The 16843-nt window shown below is 39.5% G+C and overlaps 1 protein-coding gene across 1 annotated transcript in view; it reads right to left on the reverse strand.

Annotated features, from left to right (window-relative positions):
* The window catches only part of LOC103017517 (carboxypeptidase A1), a 78147-nt gene that overhangs the window by 40406 nt on the left and 20898 nt on the right, over window positions 1–16843 (reverse strand). The window lies entirely within an intron of this gene.

Genomic DNA, 16843 nt, shown 5'->3' on the forward strand with positions numbered 1-16843 from the left:
ATCTTCTGGAATTTTGATATGGTGTATGTTAGGTGCTCTCATTCTATCCTCCAAGACTCTTAGTCATTCTGTTATATTTCTATTTCATTTTATCTCTGGGCTACAATCTGGATAATTTACTAGTATTGAATATTGTTTCTTTAGCCCAGTTAACTGATTCTCTCATCAGCTGAGTTTAATCTGTAATTTAATCAATCTCCTAAATTTTAACTTTCAACTTACACAGTTCATCGATTCTAAAACAACTTTTTTCCAGATTTTAACACCCCTGAAATCCAGGAGCATCTTATAATTGGTGGCATCTTGAATGATAATTGTCAGTGTTTTTGACGACACATAAAATTATGGCTCATCTTATGATCAATCTTATTTTATAGTCAACACAGTATGGTATTCCTTTTTCATTTTTTGGAAGTTCTATTTTATTCTTTTCGAGACCAAATGACTTGAATTTCTTACCTATTTCAGAACTTCTTGTTTGTTTTTTTTAAAACTTATAAAATTTGGACTTCCCTGGGGGCACAGCGGATAAGAATCCTCCTGCCAATGCAGGGGACACATGTTTGATCCCTGGTCCAGGAAGATCCCACACGCCGCGGAGCAACTAAGCCTGTGAGCCACAACTACTGAGCCCATGAGCCACAACTACTAAAAGCCCACGCACCTAGATCCCGTGCTCCGCAACAAGAGAAGCCACCACAAGGAGAAGCCTGCGCACATCAATGAAAAGTAGCCCCCGCTCGCCACAACTAGAGAAAGCCCGCGTGCAGCAATGAAGACCCAACACAACCAAAAATAAATAAATTTTTAAAAAATTAAATCTTTAAACTTATAAAACTTAATAATCTTATATTATGTGTCAGATAACTGTAATATCTGGAGACTTTGCAAGTCTATTTCTACTGCATATTATTTCTGCTGGTTTTCATTCATGGTGCATTTTTTTCCTGTGCTATTTCTCTGTGAGCCAGTCATTTTCTTTGGACCTTTATCTGTGGAATTGCTTTGAGGCTTAGATTGAAGTTGAGTTCCTCCAGAGAGGATTTGCATTTACTTTTATGAGTTGCCTGGGGGGCACGTCCAACCTGAGACCACTCTAAATTAAATTAATTTGCTTGAGTTATTTTGGACTACAGAGTTAGCTTAAATTTAGACCACAGACTCATGTAGGGGCTTACTTATTACGGTTATATATTCTCAGGAGATATTTTTCTCTGGATCACTTAACATCGGGATTTTAAATCCTGCACAATAACAGCAGATTATTTGCAAGCGGGTAATCAGAGTGTTTTAAGGTCCTCTGCTGGAACAAAGGTTAGACAGTGATACTTTTCTAGACTTAGGTTAAGTATGCATGTTCAGATTGCTAGAGTAATAACTTCCAAACAGGTAGAAAGGGTAAAGATGAAATGAAAAACAGGGGGAAAAATAAATCAAAAGAAGATAGAAAGGAAGGTGGGAAAAAAAGGGGGTGTTAAAAGTAAGAGAAATGGAAAGAACATAAAAAGAAGAAACTTACCTAAATATATTTCAGTCATACTAAAAGTAGTTTTAACTCTCCAGTACAAGACAAAAATTATCAGAATAGATTCTTTTTTAACCTAGCTATATGTATTCACAAGAGCTATGCTTAAAGCATTAAGAACAAAGAGAAACTAAAAGTCAAAGGTGGAAAAAAGATATGCTAGGTAAATGTTAACCAAAAGAAAATATCTGTAACTTTATCAATATAAGATAAAATAGGGCTTCCCTGGTGGCGCAGTGGTTAAGAATCTGCCTGCCAATGCAGGGGACACGGGTTCGAACCCTGGTCTGGGAAGATCCCACATGCCACGGAGCGACTAAGCCCGTGAGCCACAACCACTGAGCCTGTGCGTCTGGAGCCTGTGCTCTGCAACAAGAGAGGCCGCGACAGTGAGAGGCCTGCGCACCGCGATGAAGAGTGGCCCCTGCTCGCCGCAACTAGAGAAAGCCCTCGCACAGAAACAAAGACCCAACACAGCCAAAAAATAAATATAAATAAATAAATAAATGTTAAAAAAAATATATATATATATAAGATAAAATAAACTTCAAGGCAAAAGGCATTATGAGAAATAAGAGGGTCACTACATAATAATACTACTTTCAATTTCCCAAGAATTTTTAACATATAAAAATATTCAAGAATAATTCTAACAAATAATGTGCAATCCTTCCTGGAGACAATTATAAAACTTTATTGAAAAATGCTAAAATTCTAAATAAACCTTAAGATATACCTTATTCTAGGACAAGAAAATTCAATGTCATAAAATTACCCATTCTCCCCAAATAGATTTAGAGATTCAATATAATGCCAATCAAAAACCCAACAGCACACAACTTCATGTTTATATAAATGTATATGAAAAAATAAAGGTCCTAAGAAGAGTCAAGACAATCTTGAAGAACAAAGTAAGAGAACTTTCCGTATCAGACGTTGAAACATATTATAAAACTATAGTAATTGAGATGGTACAGTATTGGCACAGATAAATAGAACATAACACGGAAATAAACCCACACATATTTGGAAACTTAATTTTTTGCAGACTTGGCACAGTACATCGTTGTGGAACAGAAAGACTATTCAATAAACGTTGCTGAGACAACTGTAGATCTATATGGGGAAAATGGAATTAAATCTCAATCATACCATATACAAAAATCAATTCCAGGTAGATTAAAATACTTAAATGTAAAAGGCAAAACTATAACACCCTCAGAAGACAACATAGAGAATATTTTATGACATTGGGATAGGTAATAATTTTTCTAAATAAGATGTGAAAAGCAAAAAAAAAAAACCTATAAATATCCCATAAAGAGAAAAATGGATAAAATCAACTACATTATAATTAAGAACTTCTCAGCAGAGAGTAGAAAGTAAGTCTCAACCAGAGAGGACATATTTGTAACACATAAAACTGGAACAAAATATCCATGATATATAAAGAACATCTGTGAATCACTTTTTTAATGGGCAAAGAACACAAAAGTCCATTTCACAAAAGAGAACTCACAAATGATCTATAAACATGTGAAAATTATAATTAGTCAGGGAAAAGAAAATTAAACCACAGTGAAATTACCATATCATACTACCAATGTCAAGAGTTAAATGTCAGTCAATACCAAGAGTTGGCAAGGATGGGGGCAGCAGCACCTCTCATCCACTCCTGGTAGAGCTTTAAATTGGTGAAATCACTTCAGAAAACACTTGTTACCTAATGAAGTTGCACATCCTACACCCTAACAATTGCACTCCCAGCTATATGCCCTGAGGAAACTCATGTACATGTGCAGCAAGATATATGTCCAAGATTGGATTTCTAAAATGGAGATGTAGTTGTAATACAACAGAGCAGAGGAAATGAACCGACTACAACTACATGCATCCAGCAGACGAACCTCAAAACCATGATGTTGAGTGAAAGAAGCCAAAATGGAACACGCACTGTATGTTTCCATTTACATACATTCACAAACAGGTAAGACTGAGCAATATATTGTCTAGGAATATGTGCACAGCTGATAATTACAAGGAAAAGGAAGGAACTTATTAGCGTGGATTTGTGGTTTCATCTGGGGAAGGGAAGGGAGTGCAATGAGGAGCACCTGCAGCCTTCTAAGGTGTGTTTGTTCTTGTTAAGCTGAACGGTGGGTAAAAGAGAGTTAATTATATTTTTAACAGGCTATGAAAGCTTTACACAGGCTCTTGTAGGTATGATATACTTCACAATAAAATGTATTTTAAAGGAAATATGGGAAAGCTAAATTCTTATTTTTCATAGTGAGAAATCAATAGAAAATGCCTAAAACTGAACAAAGCAAGAGGTAGCAATATAAACACTGTATCTAGGTTTATGCATGTGAATGTCAAGGCTAAAAGAATTCAGTTTGGTTGTTGCTGGAGAGCAAGACATGGGAAGAAGGAATGGGGAGCAGGACTCGGCTGCTTTTTATAACAAGTCTTGCAGACCTGTTGGACTCATTAAACAATGTGCCGTATAATTAATTTAAATAAAAGTGAAGTTTAAAAAGTGGCGTCTGATACCTAGGATAGTCAAATGCATGGAGACAGAAAGTAGAGCGGTGGTTTCTGGGGTCTGGTGAGGGAACAGGGTCATGGAGGGTTAGTGTTTAATGGGTACAGAGTTTCAGTTGGGGAAGACGAAAAGATATGGAAATGGATGGTGCTGATGGGTGCACAACAATGTGAATTTCCTCAATGCTACTAAACTGCACACTTAAAAATTATTAAAGTGGTAAATTTTATGTTATGTATATTTTACCACACACAAAAAATTAAAGCTCAAAAAAAAAGAGAGTGGAATTTGAGCTAAGTCAGGGAAAGTATGAAGGAGTTAACCATCCGAGGCAGGGTGAAGAGGTTCCAGGAAATCTGATTCTTGCCCTGAATCCTTTCTTCATTAAAGGTATTAATTCCCACTTCTGGTTGGAGACCTCCCTGACGGTCTCCAGAGATCACGTGAGGTGCTCCAATATTTGCAAATAAAACTCCCAAACTAAATTATGTTTAATTTCCAGAAGTCCCCTTTGGGTGCTTAATGGAAATAAATATATCAAATGTAATCTTAAAAAACAGAAAAACAGGAGTATCATCACTCACACTGCAAAAGGATTCTTTGACTAACAAGAGGATTTACTACAGTTTCTTAACATTCCTCCCCCAGGACACTCAAAATGTGATTTAATTAACACAAAACAGGCTTATCCCACCTTCCAGAAATATGCCAAACAGGTGCTTTCAAAGGAAATTGAGAACTGAAAATCCAAGAAAACAATGACCCACCAAAAGGTGGGTTAATGCTGCTCTAGACTAGTTTCTAAATCAACTTCATCATTGAAAAGTCCCACACTGGGGTCATTCCAGCAAGGGAAGCTGTAGCTGACCGACCATATCTCCATCACATCTCATGCTTCCCCCTATCATCACACACCATATAAATTCTATTTCTTCACAAGCATCAGTCTAACACGAAACAAGCTCATCGTGGGCTGGGGCTGTGTCACATTCATCTGTGTGACCCAAGAAACCCTGCATACAGCCCAGGCACTGCCCAGGACCTACTTATTGGTGATCTGTTGATCCACTCATCCTGCTAACTGCCCAAAGCCTAGGGGAACAAACCTTGCTTTCCAGGCCTTTGCCCTTGCCTGTTCCACCAGCTCTGCATCCACCAGCTCAGAGCTCCTAAATCTTTGCTCTGTCCTGCTTCCCACTTTTAGTTACTGGACCCCTTTCTCACCACCCACAGAGACCTCACATGGTATCATACTTAAATGCAACCCTCCAATACCAGGGTCTTGCCTTCCCCTCCCCCAGAACTGGCGTCCACCCCCAAACCTAGGCCCAGCAGTTGATGACAGACTCTTGGGCCACCCTCTGCCACATGGATGCCTTCGCTTGGACACCCAGCTGGCCTCCTCTCTATTGCAGCACACCCACCCTCGTCCTCACTGGTCCAGCCACCTACCCGGGAGACCCCAGCTCCAGCCCACCTCCACCCAGTCCCTAAAGGGGAGAGGGTTTGCCCAGTGACATTCCCCGGCCCTCAGCCCACAGCTCTCACCCCACTGTGGCTGAGGGGCTGGCCATACCAGGACCACCCAGCCAATGATGGTGAGGTGCCCCAGACCACAGGCCAAGAGCCTGCTCCCAGTGAGGCGGAGGGTTGGCAGCCACCACCCAAGAGGCCACTTCCTACTTTTTGGAGGAAGGGCACCTGCAGGCCAAGGGGTGCAGCTGCAGCCAGGAGCCAGCCCCTGGTGCTGGGGAGCCACGCATACAGCCCCATGAGGAGCTGGGGAAGTCTCCACTGTGTGGAGGAAACGCAAAGGTGACCAGACACTTTTCCTGTCTGTGGGCCAGCAAACTCTTTCTGGAAAGGACTAAACAGTAAATATTTTAGGCTTTGGGGGGCCCACGAGGCAATATACAGCAAGTATTCTCACTGCATAGTCTTTCTTATATTTAAAAATATAAAGAGCTTTTGGGCTGTACAAAAATAAGTGGATCTAGATTTAGCCTGCAGGCTGTAGTTTGCCCACCCCAGTCTAGTTGAAGAGCCAGGCATTCACTTATGAGACTATTGGAAACTACTAGAAAGCTCAAGGGAAATCAGAGACCGCAGTTAGAAGCATTCTTCAATCAAAGCCAATGATCTCCAAAGTGAGGCATTTGCTCTTACTGGGGGGAAAGGAAGAAATTAATAAGATTTCTGGTGTATATATTTTCTAAATTAATTAATTAATTAATCTATTTATTTTTGGCTGTGTTGGGTCTTCATTGCTGCGTGCGGGCTTTCTCTAGTTGCGGTGAGCGGGGGCTACTCTTCATTGCGGTGCGCTGGCTGCTCATTGCAGTGGCTTCTCTTGTTGCGGAGCACAGGCTCTAGGCATGCGGGCTTCAGTAGTTGTGGTGCACGGGCTTAGCTGCTCCGCGGCATGTGGGATCTTACCAGACCAGGGCTCGAACCCGTGTCCCCTGCACTGGCAGGCATATTCTTAACCACTGTGCCACCAGGGAAGTCCCTCTAGTGTATATTTTAATCTCATCCTTTTTTATTTCAATTTTTGTTTGTGTTTTATAAAATACATGATATAAGTACAATGGTATTTATACAGAATTTGTAAATATGTAATTACATATGTTGGGTGTGACATGCTAAAAAGTTTTTAATTGTAGGAGGGCAGGATGAAAAAAATCTGAAGAATGCTGGCCTAATGATCTGGCACCAATTTTGAAAAGTCTCATACTGTCATGACTTTATTTCTGTAAGTACCTCTTCTCTTACATAGCGTTGGGTGGCAAAATCTGATTTTTTAAAATTAAAACTTATTTAAATCAACGTTGACAGATACTGGAGGATTTCCCTATCTTTGAAATCAATGTATTATGGGGGGGGTACTATTTGAACACTGCTGTGAGCAAGGTTATGCCTTTAGAATCTGATGTCTGGTTGAGATTTTGAATCTTTGCTGCTCCTTTTTGTCATGTGGCGTCAGAACAGTCTTCCCCCATAACAGGCCTTTGGGATCAAGAATTTTAAGACTACTGCTGGGTCCATGTTTACTTCAGGCTCTCCTTGACTTAATTACATAGTAACACTTCTTGTATGTGCTGAACTCAGCCTCTGTACAACAGCAGACTTTTGTGCAACAGAAGACAGCAATTGGGGGGATGGGGTGCTGCCTGCCAATTTAGCTCCTCACCTTACTTGATTTCACCTAAACAGAGCTGTTTGCACATTTTGCCCAGATTTTTAAAAAATTAATGGAAAATGGAAAACTGAAATTTTTAGTGCCAATTTTTAAACAGTTGAGATAAACTTGATGCAACTGAGATAAAGATGGAAAATAAACATTCTGGAAACAAATAGCCTCACTCGAACATTCACTGGAGTAACCTAGGTAACTAGGTATTGATTTGGACAGGAAAAGATTAAAACTATAAAAGATGTTGTCAAGAACTCTGAAAGGTCAAAATTTTTACCCTGACTTCAAGTTAATAAGGTGGCTTGCCACCGTTTCCTGGATGCCAGCAGAAGACACAAAACCCTGGGTCACAGACAAAGAACTGTATTACTCATGGCAATATCAGCATTTGTGCCAGTTCCCTGAGTCCCATTTTCCACAAAGAGGGTCAGGTGACACCTGACCAGGCAGTAGGTTGAATTATAGGAGAGGAATCCTGAGTGTAGGGAACCTTAAATCTTCTATGATTTCTATTCTTTTAAATTTGTTAAGTTTTTTTGTTTTTGTTTTTTTTTTTGCTATGCCGCAGCTTGTGGGATCTTAGTTCTCCAACCAGGGATCGAACCCACGCCCTTGGCAGTGAGAGTGCGGAGTCCTAACCACTGGACTGACAGGGAATTCACAAGATTTTTTTTTTATGGCCCAGAATGTGGTCTATCTTAGTGAAAGTCCGTGAGCGCTTGGGAAGAATGTGTATGCCACTGTTGTTGGATGGAGTGTTCCATAAATGTCAATTAGATCAAGTCAATTGATGGTGCTGTTCAGGTCAACTATATTCTTTCTGATTTTCTGCCTGGTTGACCTAAAAATTACTGAAAAAAGGGTGCTGAAATTTCCAACCAGATAGCAGATTTGTCTATTTCTCCTTGCAGTTCTATCAGTTTTTGCCTCATGAATTTTAACACTCTGTTGTTAAGTGCAAACATGCTAAGAACTGTTATATGTTCTTGGAAAATTAAATCCTTTATTGTTATATAATGCCCCTCTTTATCCCTGATAAGTTTCCTTTTTCTGAAGTCTGCTTTGTCTGAAATTAAGACAGCTACTACAACTTCCTTTTGATTAGTGTTAGCATGGAATAGCTTTCTCCATCACTTCACTTTTAACATACCTGAACCTTTATATTTAAAGTGGGTTTCTTGTAGATGACTTAATAGTTGGGTCTTCTTTATCCAGTCTGACAATCTCGGTCTTTTAATTGGTGTATTAGACCATTCACATTTAAATTTTTTACTGATATAGTTGGAGTAATATCTACCATGTTTGTAACTGTTTTCTATTTATTATACTTGTTTTTGTTTTTTTGTTCCCCTCTTTACCTGCCTCCTCTGGTTTTAAATGAACATTTCAAAGAATTCCACTTTGTCTTCTCCCTTGGCATATCAAGTATGCTTCTTTTAAAAGTTATTTTAGTAGTTGCCCTAGAATTTGCAATGTACACTTTTAACTAATCTATGTCTGCCTTCAAACAACACTACTTCACATGTGGTGTGGGTACTTTAGAACAGGTGTCCCCAACCCCCAGGCCACGGACCAGTACTGGTCCGTGGCCTGTTAGGAACTGGGCCGCACATCAGGAGGTGAGCGGCGGGCGAGCGAGTGAAGCTTCATCTGTATTTACAGCCACTCCCCATCGCTTGCATTACCACCTGAGCTCTGCCTCCTGTCAGCATTATGGTGAGTTGTATAATTATTTCGTTATATATTACAACGTAATAATAATAGAAATAAAGTGCATAATAAATGTAATGCACTTGAATCATCCCAAAACCATCCCCCCACCACCCCGGTCCATGGAAAATTGTCTTCCATGAAACTGGTCCCCGGTGCCAAAAAGGTTGGGAACCGTTGCTTTAGAACATTCCCAGTTTCTTCCTCTTACCCCTTATAACATTGCTGAAATACAGTATATTTCACTTATCCATAAACTGTAATCTCATTGTTACCATTTTTAAACAGTTATCTTCTAGATCAATTAAGAATAAGAAAAATAAAATATTTTATTTTACCTTCATTTATTCCTTCCCCCTTCCTTTCTTTATGTAGATACAAATTGTTGACCTATGTCATTTTCCTACTCCCTGAAAAACATTTTTTAATATTTCTTGCAGAATTCAAAATCTGAATTCCCTCAGATTTTGTTTGTCTGGGAAAGTATTTCTACTTCGCTCTTTTTTAATGTTGATATTTATTTATTATTATATCTTATTATATAAGTTTCAGGTGTACAGCATCATAATTCAACATCTGTATACACTACAAAATGATTATCACAAGTCTAGTTACCATTCGTCACCATACAGTTGACCCCCTACCCTCTATTTCACCCACCTCTCAACCCCCTTCCCCTCCGGTAACCACTAATTTGACCTCTGTATCTATGAGTTTGTTTTTGGTTTTTTTTGTTTGTTCATTTGTTTTGTTTTTTTAGATTCAATATGAGTGAAATCATCTGGTATTTATCTCTGACTGAGTTAATTCACTTAGTTCATAATACCTTAATGATCCATCTATGTTGTTGCAAATAGTAGGATTTCATTCTTTTTTATGCCTGAGTGTATTCCATTTGGTATATACACCACATCTTCTTTATCCATTCATCCATCAGTGGACACTTAGGTTGTTTCCATATCTTGGCTCTTGTAAATAATGTTGTAATGAACATAGGGGTGTGTATATCTTTTTGAATTGTTTTCATGTTCTTTGGATAAATACCCAGAAGTGAAATAGCTGGGTCAAATGGTAGTCCTAGCCTTAATTTTTTGAGAACCCTCCATAGTGTTTTCCATGGTGGCTGCACCAATTTACAGTCCCACCAACTGTGTATGAGGAATCCCTTTTCTCCACATCTTCTGCAACATTATTTCTTGTCTTTTCAGTAATAGTCATTCTAACAGGTGGGAGGTGATCTCTCATTGTGGTTTTGATTTGCATTTCCCTAATAATTAGTAATGTTGAACATGTATTCATGTGCCTGTTGGTCATCTGTATGTCTTCTTTGGAAAAATGTCTATTCAGGTCCTCTGCCAATTTTTTAATCAAAGTTGTTTGTTTTTTGTCGAATTATATGAGTTCTTTACATATTTTGGATATTAGCCCCTTATCAGATATATGATTTGCAAATATCTTCTCCCATTCAATAGATTGCCTTTTCATTTTGATGACGGTTTCCTTCACTATACAGAAGCTTTTTAGTTTGATATAGTCCCATTTGTTTATTTTTGCTTTTGCTTCCCTTGCCTTTGGAGTCAGATCCACAAAACATCACTAAGACGTCACTAGATGTCAATGAGATTACCACCTATGTTTTCTTCTAGACATTTTGTGGTTTTCGGTCTTACATTCAAGGCTTTAATCCATTTTGAGTCAATTTTTGTGTATGGTGTAAGATAGTGGTCTAGTTTCATTTTGCTGCATGTGGCTATCCAGTTTTCCCAACACTATTTATTGAAGAGACTATCCTTTTTCCATTGTATGTTCTTTGCTCCTTTGTCATAAATTGTCCTTATACATATAGGTTTATTTCTGAACTCTCAATTCTGTTCCATTGATCTGCATATCTGTTTTTGCCAGTACCATATTGTTTTGATTACTATATCTCTGTAGTATAGTTTGGTATCAGGAAGCATGATACCTCCAGCTATGTTCTTCTCTCTCAAGACTGTTTTGCCTATTTGAGTCTCCTTCAGTCTCAAGGGATAATCTCACTGGGTAGGAATTCTAGGTTTGTGGTTTTTTCTTCAAAACTTTAAATATTTCATTCCACTCTCTTCTTCCTTTCACAGTTTCTGACAAGAAGTCCACTGTAATTCTTATGCTTGTTTCTCTATAAATAGTAATTTCCGCCCCCCCCCTCGCTTTCAAGATTTTCTCTTTGTCTTTATTTTTCTGCAGTTTGAATACAATGATTATTTTATTATACTGAACAGTAAACAAATCTTTCCTTCACAGGGAACGTTATCTCTGTCTTCCAAAGCTATTTATTGTTCTAACAGCCTTGAAAAGATAATCTGGATGTGCAGAAACATAGAGATCCATGGAGAATTTATCCATGTATAAAACACTGTGAAAATGGCACTGGAAATTGGGTTCAAAACAGTGTCCTCAGGGGGAATTCCCTGGCGGTCCAGTGATTGGGACTCGGTGCTTTCACTGCTGTGGGCCTGGGTTCAATCCCTTGTCAGGGAACTAAGATCCTGCAAGTCACCTGGCACAGACAAAAAAAAAGTGTCCTCAGCCTTGGTTGTCCATTAGTATCACCTGAGCAGATCTTTACAAACCAATGTCCACAGATTCTGTTTTAATTGGTCTGGGATGGAACCTAAGCATCACTAGTTTGCAAAAGCCCCCAGGTGATTCTAACGTATAGCCAGGGTGGAGAACACTTGTCTAAAAGATGATGAGGTGAGGTGTAATTAGTAAATATATTTTTAGCTCAGTGCTTCCCAAAGTTTGCTGGGCATGTGAATTACTTGAGAATCATGTTCAATGCAGGTTCTGATTCAGTAGGTCTGGAGTGGAGCCAGAGATTCTGTTTCTGACAAGCTCCTTGGTATTGCCTGATGCTGTCATTTGACTTTGAGTAGAAAGGTTTTGGCTCACTGGGAATACGCTAATTATCATCTGTGTCTACTGCTAAAATTTCATATACATACATGTTCAGGAATTTATCATATATGAAGGGAGAAGGCAGCCTGACTCTGGAAGATGGTTTTGCAATAGAGTGAGGCCTTTCGGTTCCCGGGACCACAGAAATACCTTGGGTGTTGAGATCTTGAGAAATTTGACAGACACTTCAGGGTGTTAAAAAAACAGATTTAGAACACAGGGCCATTAAATCCTAAGCAACAACTTTACTCTGAACCTTACATTGCTCAAATATTGATGATGGTAATAGTTGCGGACGAGTCCACAAATTTGGATCCAAGTGTCAGAGAAATAAAAAGTAAAATCCTGGTATTAGTAGAGCAAACATTCCATCAAGTTTGGGCAACTCAGGGAAAAATTGATCAATGTGTTATTATTTCTCCTTCTATTGGGAGTAAGGAAAATTATCTCTGGACTGCCTCTTCTCAATCTTTTGGTGTAATTTCTAAAGGTTATGATACCATTGGCCTCTGAGACCACAGAGCTGGCACCTATATCCCTCCACCACCTTGCAGCCCTGGCAAAGAGTAGGAGGGAAACATCCTCTTCCAGGGCCGGTGCTATTCATCATCAGGCCTTCTCCAGCCTAGCAATTTGTCCACTTTCCAGCTTGAACAAATATCTTTCTGGCTACACGAGTCCCTCATCTGTTTTCCTGAGTAAACGGAAGGCTCCTAGACCTGCTGCCAGGCACTAGGGAGCCTGGAGGACATAAAGAAACATGCCTGTAAGATATTTATCCTATTGATGGCCCTGGGGCAGGAGGGAGAGAGGGAGATCTGGGGCCTTTTTCTTTGACATGCCTCCTTAACAAGTTAATACCTGTTCAACCACCAGCTGCCTCTAGAAGCATTTAGAAATACCACTTCACAATGATGAGATAGGTCATCCTTCCTCTCCCACTGGGCCTGACATCTCTTAGTTTTCTAATACAGATTTGCTGAAATGAGAGCAGGTCTTTGCTTTCCCTGACCTCTGTGCTTCTTACATCCATCAGAAAAGAACAATACCATAGCAAGGTACTCAGAGCTGAGGAAGGGAGACTGCCTCAGCCAGTTAGCTAAGTAGATCAGCTGACTCTGCTGCAGGTGTCACCAATTTGTGCTTAGGTACTGCGGACCCAAAATAAATAAAACCTTGGCTCTGCCCTTGAGGGAATTATAAGCCCAAAATCTGGGTTAATGATTTTCTAAGGTTAGGCCAAGTTGTTTAAATACTCAAACAGAATATATCTACCTCCTTGTTGAGAGCAGTGGGCATTTTGTCATCAAGGTTTCAAGAGGCTAAAGTTAAAGATGGGAGTAGGTGGTTCTATAGGTTATCTAATCTCTAAGGGCATGAAGTCCCTAATGGATGGATATAGTGTCTTTGGTCCATTTCAGATGTTTCTTAGTATTAAAATATTGTCCCTTGATGACAATGTTGGGTGCAGGCACAGGGGGCAGACCCATGGGAACCACACAATGTCCCTCAATTGTGGTCATCATCAGCCAGCAATGGCAGCCAGAGAGGGAGACCTGGCTCCTGTTTCTTTCCTAAATTCCCTCTCATCACTGCAAACCTGGAAACTCAAAGGTTTCAGGGGCCAGGCAGATAATACAGGGCTGTGAGGCCAAAGGAACTGGAGGAACTCTGTGCATTTTAAAAGCATTCAAATTGCTTTCTCAGCAGCAATCTCTAGAGCTGGCCTTGAGAATCTGCTTTACCATTTCCATCTGTCTATGTTTGGACATGTTACTTCACCTCTTTAATTCTTTGACTCCTCACCAGTAAATAGGGATAATAATACCCATCCTGCATATATCCCCAGGTGGTTGTGATAATTTAATTATCCAATATCTATAAAAGCATTTTAAAACTATAAATCATTACAAAAATGCAAGCAACTTAAACAATATCAAGTCTTCCATATCTCTGAAGGTTTAATTTATGCTCTGTTTCTCTTAGAACTTAGGGACATACATTCCTATCTATTTTCCAGAATTCCACTGATAATATTTGTTGGAAAAAGTACTCTTTTTCTGCTGCCCTAACTTGTTGAGAGTATGGTTTATGCGATTGTTAACTTGCTGCCCTACAGCAAATCAAATCGACAAATATTTACTAGCTGCTGAGCTCAGCTTTGTAGGAAATACAAAAACTATGAGATTCTCTTTCTGCATTAAAGGAGCAAATTGCCCAGCTACACCATGGTACCCATATATTCTAAGGACGAAAAAACTGCCTATGCTCTCTGGATGCCCCCAGTACACCTGGAGCTTTACTTCAAATACAAGAAACAGCTGGTGTTCATGATTTAAGGCTCAATACAAATAGTAGGGAGAATTTATTTTACAAGCTGTCTAGTTTGGCAAAATTCCAGAATTCATCAAATAGAAAGATAAAGATGATGGTAATAATGTTGAAAATGATTCTTCAAATGGCCATCATCAAAAAAATCTACAAAAAAAAAATGCTGGAGGGGGTGTGGAGAAAAGGGAACCCTCTTGCACTGTTGGTGGGAATGTCAATTGATATAGCCACTAGGGAGAACAGTATGGAGGTTCCTTCAAAAACTAAAAATAGAACTACCATATGACCCAGCAATCCCACTACTGGGCACATACCCTGAGAAAACCATAATTCATAAAGGTACATGTACCACAATGTCCATTGCGGCACTACTTACGATAGACAGGACATGGAAGCAACCTAAATGTCCATCGACAGATGAATGGATAAAGAAGATGTGGCACATATATACAATGGAATATTACTCAGCCATAAAAAGGAATGAAATTGAGTTATTTGTGATGAGGTAGATGGACTTAGAGTCTGTCATACAGAGTGAAGTAAGTCAGAAAGAGAAAAACAAATACCATATGCTAACATACATACATGGAATCTAAAAATGGTACCAATGAACCTAGTGGCAGGGCAGGAATAAAGATGCAGACGTAGAAAACGGACTTGAGGACTCGGGAGGTGGGGGAAGGGGAAGCTGGGACAAAGTGAGAGAGTAGTAGCATTGACATATATACACTACCAAATGTAAAATAGATAGTGGGAAGCTGCTGCATAGCACAAGGAGATCAGCTTGATGCTTTGTGACAACCTAGAGGGGCGGGATAGGGAGGGTGGGAGGGAGGCTCAAGAGGGAGGGGATATGGCAATATATATATATATATACTTAATAGCTGATTCACTTTGTTGTACAGCACAAACTAACACAACATTGTAAAGCGATTACACTCCAATAAAGATATAAAAAAATTTTTTTTAAAGATTCTTCATAGCTGTTCTTAAGATAGTGACATAAAAGAAGTGCAATCTACATAGGACCTTCCAAAACTGGAACATACCCTCAACTTCACCCAAAATAGACTTATAGCAGGCAGGGCCTTCCCAGCACCTGTAGAAATCAATGGTGACCCTATACACTTGACACAGTTGTGCTTGGAAGCTGGACCTGTGAAGGTTTCAGGCCAGGTTCCTTTGATTAATCCAGTAAAAGGGCATCAATATTTGTTTAACATAGGAAAGCTCCCAAAGAACCCCAATATTTCAAAACCCAAATGATACTCAAAATGACAACATCCAACTAGTGCTTTTCTGTGAACTGTTGAGATCTTTAAGTCTCAAGATAAGTCTAAAGAAAACAAGGCTTCTATGGGACTTCCCTGGCGGTCCAGTGGCTAAGACTCTGCGCGTGCAATGCAGGGGGCGAGGGTTTGATCCCTGGTTAGGGAACTAAGATCCCACGTGCTACACAGCACGGCCAAAATAAAATAAAATAAGGCTTCTAATAAGGGAAAATGCCAATGTCCTGATTCATAAATGAATTTTCACCACTTGGTGAGAATAATAATTCAAGCTAACACATACTGAGTACTTCTACTTCCAGGTAAGGTGCTGAGGACTTTAATACATTAGCTTACTGAATTCTCTTGATAAGCTGTTGTAAGTATAGTCACTATTCTCATCTTAAAGATAAGGAAACTAGGGCTCCCAGAGGTTACATCATGGCCCAAGGTCACATGGCTGAGTTGGGCTATTCGGCTGCCCCTCACCACGTGTAACTCAGACAGAAGTGGATGTGGTCTGCTTTTCAGTCCCCAGGTGGCTGCAGTTCAATGAGTGGCTCTGGTTTCAAGTAGGCAGCACATGGATGACAGCTAATCCCATCCACAGCCATGGACAGTATCCCTCACCCTACCAGTTACTTCACAGAAGGTCTTCTTTTTGTCCCCAACAGGACTGGGTGTAAGACCTGGAAATGGCTCAGCAAGCCCCCTCCCCAGTACTTCGAAAAAGAGAATCTAAAATACTTTATTCCATTATCAATGGATTATCCCTTTTCCATCCTATTTAGTGTCCTTAATAGTGGAAAATTCCATGGAGACTGGTTTGATGAGGTACAAGAGCCTTTCGAACTGAAATGTGTTTCAGAAATTTAAGTTGTGTCCATGAATGTTTATGACTTAGATCTTCTCTTTTTCAGTGGGGTCTTCACTTAGAGGACAGAAGATATTATTTGTCTTGGGCAAGAAACCTATTGCTCTTGAGATTTTCCACCTATAAAATGGGGATAATAACATTTAGCCCACATTTTCCACATGGTTTTGGGGAGTATAAAAAGAATGCAAAAAAGAGAGGTAAGAAGACTTTTATAATACAAGCCAGATGCCATCTTCTCTAACATTTCCAATCTAGAGGCCCCACCACCACCCATCACTCTCCTGACAGCAGCCAGTTTTCTTTTATTTATAGCAGCTCTCATTACCCAAACTAAAATTTTTATTTAATTGTTTACTTGAGAACTTCCTGTGTCTCCAAATACAATGAAATTCCACGCAAGAAAGGATTTTGTCTCCTTGTTTGTCATTGCATTGCCAGCATCTAAAACTGTCCCTGG

This window comes from Balaenoptera acutorostrata, chromosome 7 (assembly GCF_949987535.1).
Source record: "Balaenoptera acutorostrata chromosome 7, mBalAcu1.1, whole genome shotgun sequence".
In the NCBI taxonomy this organism is placed as follows: domain Eukaryota; kingdom Metazoa; phylum Chordata; class Mammalia; order Artiodactyla; family Balaenopteridae; genus Balaenoptera; species Balaenoptera acutorostrata.